The sequence below is a fragment of the Pteropus vampyrus genome, unplaced genomic scaffold (genome assembly GCF_000151845.1).
Source record: "Pteropus vampyrus isolate Shadow unplaced genomic scaffold, Pvam_2.0 Scaffold6, whole genome shotgun sequence".
Taxonomy (NCBI): domain Eukaryota; kingdom Metazoa; phylum Chordata; class Mammalia; order Chiroptera; family Pteropodidae; genus Pteropus; species Pteropus vampyrus.
Genome location: NW_011888787.1, coordinates 3,896,081 through 3,904,580, shown reverse-complemented (window position 1 = coordinate 3,904,580; position 8,500 = coordinate 3,896,081). Strand labels below are relative to the sequence as shown.

At 43.6% G+C, this 8,500-nt stretch overlaps 1 pseudogene; it reads right to left on the bottom strand.

The window, feature by feature from the left end:
* Nucleotides 1-322: 322 nt before the first annotated feature.
* Nucleotides 323-771, bottom strand: LOC105296465 (annotated as a pseudogene).
* Nucleotides 772-8,500: the final 7,729 nt, after the last annotated feature.

Genomic DNA, 8,500 nt, shown 5'->3' with positions numbered 1-8,500 from the left:
TATTTGTAGATTTTCCTGTTACCTTTGTCTTTTTGATTTCTAGTTTGATTTTATTGTGGTCAGCGGACACACTCTGTGTGATTTCCCTCCTTTTAAATGTGCCGAGTTTTCTTCTATGGACAGGATATGGTCTCTCTTGGTATATGACCCATTGGCCCTTGAACCAATGTGCGTTTTGCTGCTGTAGAGTGGAGTGTTATATACATATGATTTATATCCTATTGGTTGAAGGTGTTTTTGAGTTCTTCTGTATCCTTGCTGATTTCCTGTAGTTGTCCTGCAGATTTTTGAGAGAGGAGTGTCCATGTCTTTCTTTTTTTGAGGACTTTTAATGACCAAAACAAAAAAAAGATCTAAAACCGCAACTTCTGGGAGAACCATTTGTTCTTGCCAGTCTTGTACCTCTCTTCGAACTTGACCTTGGCCTCCTGTCAGGCCTTGCATTTCAGAGCAAGGTCTCTAAAGACATCTTTGTGGCTGACAGTTTTGTCCAGGGGGTATCCACAGAGTACCTTGTGGACATGAGGTGATTCTAGTTATAAACTTTCACAAAAGACTTGATCTTTGACCTCTTGGCAATTTTCCTCTTGCCCAAGGTGGCTGTCACTTTGCTGGAACAACCGTCAGTTTCAGCCAGCAGATCATGGCCCTCGGGGCAGTCCGAGGTGCTGTCATCTGTGTTCTTCACAATGACCGCTTTGCGTCCGGCGCAGCCTCTGGCTCGGACCAGCACCCCCTTCCCGGGTGTCATAAACTTGCCCGTTTCGGCAGCAGCAGAAGCCAGTGTTTGTGTCTTTAATTATAATTGCAGATTTGTCCACGTCTCCTTTCGCTTTTCGCAGATTTTGCTTCTGTTGTTTGGTGTTTACATATTGTGGTTGCTATGTCTTTTTGGTGGATCGACCTTTTCATCCTTTTATAATGTCCCTGTCTGTCCCCGGTAATTTCCTTTGTTCAAAAATGTACTTAATCTGATTGCCACCCTTGTTTTCTGGCATTAATGTCAGCGTGATATAGATTTTTTTTTCCTTTTACTTTCAACTTGCCTATGTCATTATATGCGAAGTCTGTTTCTTGTAGACAGCGTGTAATTGAGTCAGGTTTGAAATTTCCTCTGCCAGGCTCAGTCTTCGTGTATTGAGCTGATCTACACTTAATATAATTATTTATATGTTAGGGCATACCTCTTCCATTTTATTTATTTTATTTTCTATTTGTTCTCTCTTATTTCTCTCATTTTTCCTCTCTTCCTGTAGGTTACTAGGACATTTTTTAGAATTCCATTTGGACTTATCTGTAGTGTTTTTGAATGTATCTCTTTGTATAGCTTTTTTAGTAATTGTTCTTAGCATTACATTATATATACATAACTTATCACGGTCTACTGATATTGTCAAATCGCTAGTTTGAGTGACATACAGAAATTACCTCACTTTAATTACTTTGCCTTCCCTGTTTATAGTATAATTATCTTAAACATTTTCCTACATACTTTTAGAAGCACATTACATGGAATACATTAAAATACAATTAGAATACATTAAAAAATAAAAGGTTATGCCCATTATCCAGAGGTAGAAAGACAAATACCATGTGATTTCACTTATATGTAGAATCTAAAAAATAAAAATAAAACGAATGAACAAACAAAACAAAAATAGCATCATAGATGCAGAGGGCAAACCGATGGGCCAGAAGGGACAGAGTTAGGCCAGTGAGTGAAAAAGGTGAAGAGAGAATAAGAAGCAGAAACTTTCAGTTACTAAATGTCACAGGGATGTAATGTACAGCGTAGTCAATATCGTAATAACTTTGTCGGCAACGGATGATTACTAGACATCGTGGTGATCACATCGTCAGGTGTATAAATGTCGAATCACTGTGCCGTACGCCTGAAACTAATAGAATATTGCATGTCAACTATACTTTAAAACAGACAAAAGAAGGCAAAAAAAAGTACAGCTTGGAAAAAAGAATCGTCAAGGCCAAATAAACTTACAGGTTTCCTGAGATGACAAAAAATAACAAAGGAGAATTGAGTAAAATGAACCACTCCCATGCTCGTCCCGTTTGGAACTCAGCAGCCTGCCGCCCTGTTCATAGTATCACCCACATGCGTTCAGGTAGATCCAGGAAGAGGCTCGTCCGCTTTACGCTTTTGGAGCAGAATCTCATGTTTTCCCTGAAGTCATTTTCTTCCAAGGCACAAATGAAGCGTCCACTGTGTGCCCCACCTCCACCGCTCAGAACGTGTGCCTGTCCCGCCTCTACTTCTCAGAGTGTGTGTGTGACACCAGTTCACGCATGCTCGTGCCTTGGACATTGGAGCCTTGTTTGGGGGGTGGGGGTAGGGCGGTGGGTGTGGACCAAGTCCTGGAGTGATTTGGAGCGGGTGGTATGGGTGGCTTCCAGGTCTCCTGCTGCCGCTACCAAAATGACAAGAGTCAGCGGAGAAGCAGCAGCAGAGGAAAGAAAGATGAGAACGGTGAAGGAGCGCCAGCCAGGCTCAGCAGTGCCAGGCAGGATGGCAGCGTTAGCCACTTTGCAGCCGGGGGCCTTTCAGAGCCGCCGGTTGAGTCCACCTTTGCAACAGCGGAGTGCAGTCCCAAACCAAACCCTCTACTCTGTTTCTTAACCTTCCTTCAGTTTTGATGACCTCTCTAGTTTTTCAGTTGCTCCTCCAAATCTCCGAAGTGATGATATTGAAACTGAACTTGTCGATAAGTTGGTAATTATCCTTGATGTACAATCCGTGGTATACAGGGAATACGTGGTTCTTATTGGCATTGTTTGGTGTGAAACGAGAGTTAAAAGCACGAGTATAAAGTCTTGCTGACCTCTTGTATACAACGCATGAAAATAAACATCAAGATAGAGTCCGCAGGACTTTACAGTTGAAGGAGAGTGTGTTAAAAATACACATTGTGAAGCTCTCACCTTGCACCTTATTACATTCAGGTCAGGCCTTGCAGACGTATTCATGGAGCGTTTGGGGGAGGGTGAATAACAGGTTATGTAGACATGATTAACTTGGTATTAATGTAAAAAAAAAAAAAAAAACCCTCTGACCTAGAGTCTTGACTCTTTTAAAATGAGCTGATAGGCTTTGGACTGAATTTATGTAGCAAATTGCTGTCTGCCGTATTCAAATTATTCCCTGAGCTCTGACTCTTTCAGAAAGCACCAACTATCACAGAGACGTATAATTATCATGCTTAATTAATGTTTGCAACCAAAAAGAGTAAGGTTGGAACCTTTAATATCATTGTAGGCATTGAACAACTGAAATTGACTTATTATTATCTTGAGATTAATATATTTTCCCCAAGCTATACCCTGGGGTCAAAAGACAGAATATTAAAACTATTTGAAAAATTCACTGCAATAATTGCTTTAGGGGCTAATTTTTTTTTAATGTCTTGCTTCCTTATGCCTATACTGCTGATTGTTATAGTCTGCACACTTCACCCATTAAGTGGTAATTCAGAGTGACAACTACACTGAAATGAAGCCAGTTAGTTAATCACCATGAAACTGTTCCTGAAATACCCTGTCCAAGCACCCCTTAGTCACAGAAGGTCTCTGGTCACCTGACTTCCTCCCGAAGGGAGGTTTTCCTGTCCAAAGCTATAAATATTATTATGGGAAATACAGGACAGTGGGGGCAGGGGTAGCTGAAGTTGGGTTCGTTGGGTTGGAATCGTTATCAGAACGGTTCGGAACTTTCCACAGGGCGTTTCCCAGCTCGCCGTGGGTGCAGAGGCCGGGGGGGACATGCGGCGGGGTGTGGGCGCTGCTGTGTGTTCCCACTCCGCAGCCCTGCAGCTCTGATGCCGGGCGTCTGCGTCCGGCCGTGGCGCTTGTGATGGGACTTGGTTTTTACCGCAGCGAGACTTCAGGCCACAAGGTGCTCGGCTGGTGAGCGCGTGGCCAGCCTTGTCTGCCTGCGTTGGTGGCCCGCCCCGACGGCCGGGGGAGCTGGCTTAGTCTTTCTTCTTTGTTCCTTAGGATCAGGCAGGACAGCCATGGGGTCAGCTCGCCTTCCAGGGAACTCCGAGCCGGGCCTGGTGATGTACACTGGGCCCCTGAACAGCTCCGCCTTTCAGGAGAGACGCGGCAGTTAGGTGAGGGGCTGAGGTGCCACTCGGGCCTGCCACAGCCCCTGCCTGGCTTACGGGCTCATTGCCGTTGCGTGTGTCATTCACGGCCGAGTTCTTGGCCCTGCCCACTCCTCCGAGCATCTCTCTGGGGGGGACCAAGTGGAGCCGGGACCGCATCACTTCCCTCGCTCGGGCTGTGGGAAGCGTGTGTGTCGGTGGCACAGGTTTTGCCTTCACAGCTTTTCCATCCAGGTTTCCAGAAAACTGCCATGGTTATCTTTCCTCCTTTTTTTTTTTTCCTTCTTCCTTTTCTTTCTCACGAATGTAGAGGCTAAAAATAAAACCAAAGTATTCCGTATGTCCGATTGGCGATAGGAAGAAGAAAAACCCCTCAAACGCCAAACTTACCTCACACTCCCTCTGATGAGAATGCCATTCGGTGGCTCCAAGGAGAAAATAACCAGTTAGCTAGTTCCCTGCGTGTCCCTAAACTTACAGCTTGATGCTGGAAGTCGTGACGTTGAGATATCGTCTATGAAGATGCCTGTAAAACTGCAGCAGTCACTCTTAGTACGTAAATAATTCGTCAAATATTCAACTAGTCCTGGCACTGTCAGGTAAGCACTTGATGTGCACCGATGCCCTTAAGAAGCTCACAGCATCGCAGGAGACGAGACACAAATACTTCCCCATTCGTCATATTAGAAGCGGGCATGGAGAGCAACGTGGCAAAAAGGAGAGAGTGGTCAGCTCTTCTCCAGTGAATCAGGCAGGACTTCAGGGGAGAGGAGCTGCTTAAGGTGTGTCATGGTGAATGGGGGCTCACCAGGGGAGGAGCTGAGGCCGGGGTGGGTGTGGAGGGCAAGGTCACGGCCTGTACCAGAGTAGCCGGTTCCCAGCAGCGCCAGGCTTCTTGGCAGGCGTGGAGTGAGGAATGTTTGTTTTCCCTTGGGGAGCTGAGCCCTCCCCTGGCGGCTGCGGGGCTGTGGTTCAACATGATGCATGTGGGTGATGCACAGTCATTCCCCTTCTGTGCCAAAACGAGGGCAGGCAGGGCACAGCCCCCCTGGGGAGAGAGAGGACCCCTGCTCGGAAAGGCTTGGGATGAAAGTTCTCTATTTACCACTCACCGCCCCTTCCATTAGCATGGCCTGTGGTGCTAGTGCGTTTGTCAACATGTTTCTCAACTCTTGTTCTAAGAAATGTCACCTTACATTAGAGGGGAGAAAAAAAGAGTGGGTGGCTCAGGTATGAGGAGAAAACAGAGCAGAGATGAACAAATCTGTGACAAGGACAGAGCCAGTGAGAAGTGGCTCAGGGCAGAGGCGGGTATGGGCCTTAAATTCTCGGGGTTCTTGCTTTTCAGTCTTCCCGATGTTCGTGACCAACTTAAGAAACATCTCATGATTTGTGGTCTAGCACAGTGGAGAAGGATGAGGCAGCACCCTCCCTAGTCAGCAGAGGAAAGACAGGAAAGCCACCTGGGGATGGTTTATCTGTGTCACCAGGATGTCGTCATATAGACAAAAAGCAAACGGTAAAAGCTCAATTCAAAAATAGAAATTTTATCAAGTTTTCGTATCTACAACATACACTGCAGAACAAAATAAATCACACAAAAAAGGCCACTTTAGAAGTTGGTTTTAAAATACATTATTCTCTGCGTCTCACCCCCAGCCTTCTCCCCGTGTTTCCCAAGCCGAGCTCACCTTCACTTCCAGTCTGGCGTGGAACCTTCCTTTTCTTCCTTCTCTCTACCAGCTCCCGGTTCTGTTACCCTAAGCCACAGGCCCTCCTCGGTTCTGTTATTCCTCCTAGCATTCGGTTGGTTTTTTCATAGCTTCCTGAATGGAACGCATACTAAGGGTTAAAAAATAGAAAGTCTTTACCCTGCATGTTGTAATTTCTGCGTTTTTGGTTTAACACACTCGAATATAATACTCTATCACTCGTTCACTCCAGAGTCCTAGGACTGGACTGATTCCAGCGTGTAGGACTTGGAGAAGGAGATTTTGAGACACATGTCTTGACACCAGATCCGGGCTCCACCTCTTAGTCTGGTGTGATCATGTCTGGGCTACAGTTGTATTATATATAAATCGGGAATGATAATAACGATCTACCTATTCTCAAAGGTGATCGTTGGAATTAGAGGAGAATATTATGTAAAAGTTGGTTGGTTATTAATTATCTGGTTAAAGGGTACTACAGCTTTCTTATTGGACATGTCTTTGATATATATTTTTATTACTCAGATACTAATTTATTTTTAGGATTATATAAGCACGCAGTCCATTTTAAAACAGTAATTTAATTTTCCACATCATCATTTCTGCCACATCAGAAAAATGATTGATTATGTTTATGACATTTCATAAAGCTTAAGTTTTGATGATTTTAAGACACATTTTCTTAACTTCCTATAACACTTCAAGTCTTACTCAATCTGTGGTTGCTCTAACACATGCTGGTGGCTTCAGATAATACCTCTTTGGAAGCCTCAGCCCAGGTCTCTATATCCAGCTCGAACCCGCACTGTTCTCTGAGGCCCCGTCGGGTCCACTGCCCTGCTCGCTGGGTCGGCCTTCAACGCCCACACCCGTATCTGCTACCTGTGTTCCAGCCCCCTTGCTTGCCATGCACCAATACTGTACCCCTTTGTGGGAGGTGCCCCTTGGTCTCGTCCTCTAAGCACTAAGAATTCAAACAGTAAACAAAAAAAGCTCCCGGATGCTTCCTTAATACCCAGGTAGAAACTGCCTTACCCGCTTCACGACTCTTGCCTGCCCTCTTTCCTCCTTAAGAGCTGGAAGGCTCTGCGTGGCCCTGGCTCTGTACTCACTCTGGTATTTGCCACATTTATATTCCTTTCATCTTTTATTTTCTAGGCACCTGCTGTTGTTGTCGGGCCCCAGTTGTGCCTGATTCCAGTGCTTTCATTGCTAGGCCCCTCAAATCCTTTTTGAAAATGCAGTATCGTAAGTGAACTTATGAACTGTATCTAGTGATTTTTAAATTTTTTAATCGTTCAATTACAGTTGACGTTCAGTATTATTTTATTTTGTTTTCAGGTGTATAACATAGCGGTTAGACATTTGTATAATTTATGAAGCGATAACCCCCATTAGTCGAGTACCCATCTGACATCATACATAGTTTCCTACGCTGTACTTCACATCCCCGTGACTATTTTGTAACTACCAGTTCGTACTTCTTAATCCCTTCACCTTCTCACCCAGCCCCGCAACTTCCCTCCCATCTGGCAAATAACAGTTTGTTCTCAGTATCTGTGAGTCTATTTCTCTTTTGTTTGTTTATTTATTTTGTTCTTTAGATTCTACATATGAGTCAAGTCATTTGGTGTTTGTCTTTCTCTGTCTGACTTACGTCACTTAGCATAATACCCTGTAGTCCATCCATGTTGTCTCAGATGGTAAAATTTCACTCCTTTTTATGGCTGACTACTATTCAATTGTATATATCTACCACTTTTTCTTTATCCAATCATCTATTGATGGACACTTAGGTGGCTTCCATATCTTGGTTATTGTAAATAATGCTGCAGTGAACATAGGGGTGCATAGATCTTTCAAATTAGTGTTTTGGATTTCTTTGGATAAATACCCAGAAGTGGAATTGCTGGGTCATAAGGTAGTTCTATTTTAATTTTTGAGTAACCTCCATACTGTTTTTCCATAGCGGCTGCACCAGCATGCAATCCCACCAACAGGGCACGAGTGTTCTCTTTTCTTCATGTCCTGGCCAACAGTCGTTGTTTATTGTCTTATTGATCAATAGCCATTCTAACAGGTGTGAGGTGATCTCTCATTGTGGTTTGAATTTGCATTTCTCTGATGATTAGTGACATTGAGTGTCTTTTCATATGTCTGTTGGCCATCTGTACGTCTTCTTTGGAGAAATGCTTACCCAGGTCCTCTGCTCATCTTTTAATTGGATTATTTGTTTGTTTGTTTGGTTGGTTGGTTTTTGGCGTTGTGTTGTATGAGTTCTTTATAAATTTTGCACGTTAACCCCTTATCAAATGTATCGTTGGTGAATAGCTTCTCCCATTCATTTAGTAGGTTGTTTTTTTGTTTCATCGATGGTTTCCTTTGCTGTGCAAAAACTTTGTAGTTTGATGTAGTCTCATTTGTTTATTTTTTCTTTCATTTCCTTTGCCCAAGGAGATATATCCAAAAAAAAAAAAAAAAAATGTTACTAAGAGCAATGTCAGCAAGTTTACTGCCTATGTGTTCTTCTAAGAGTTTTATGGTTTTGGGTCTTAACATTGTATGTCTTTAATCTATTTTGAGTTTATTCTTATGTATGGTGTAAGGGAAAAAACTAAACCAAAAAGAAATTTAGCTAGGTCAACCTGAGAGACTAAAAATATTTTGTCT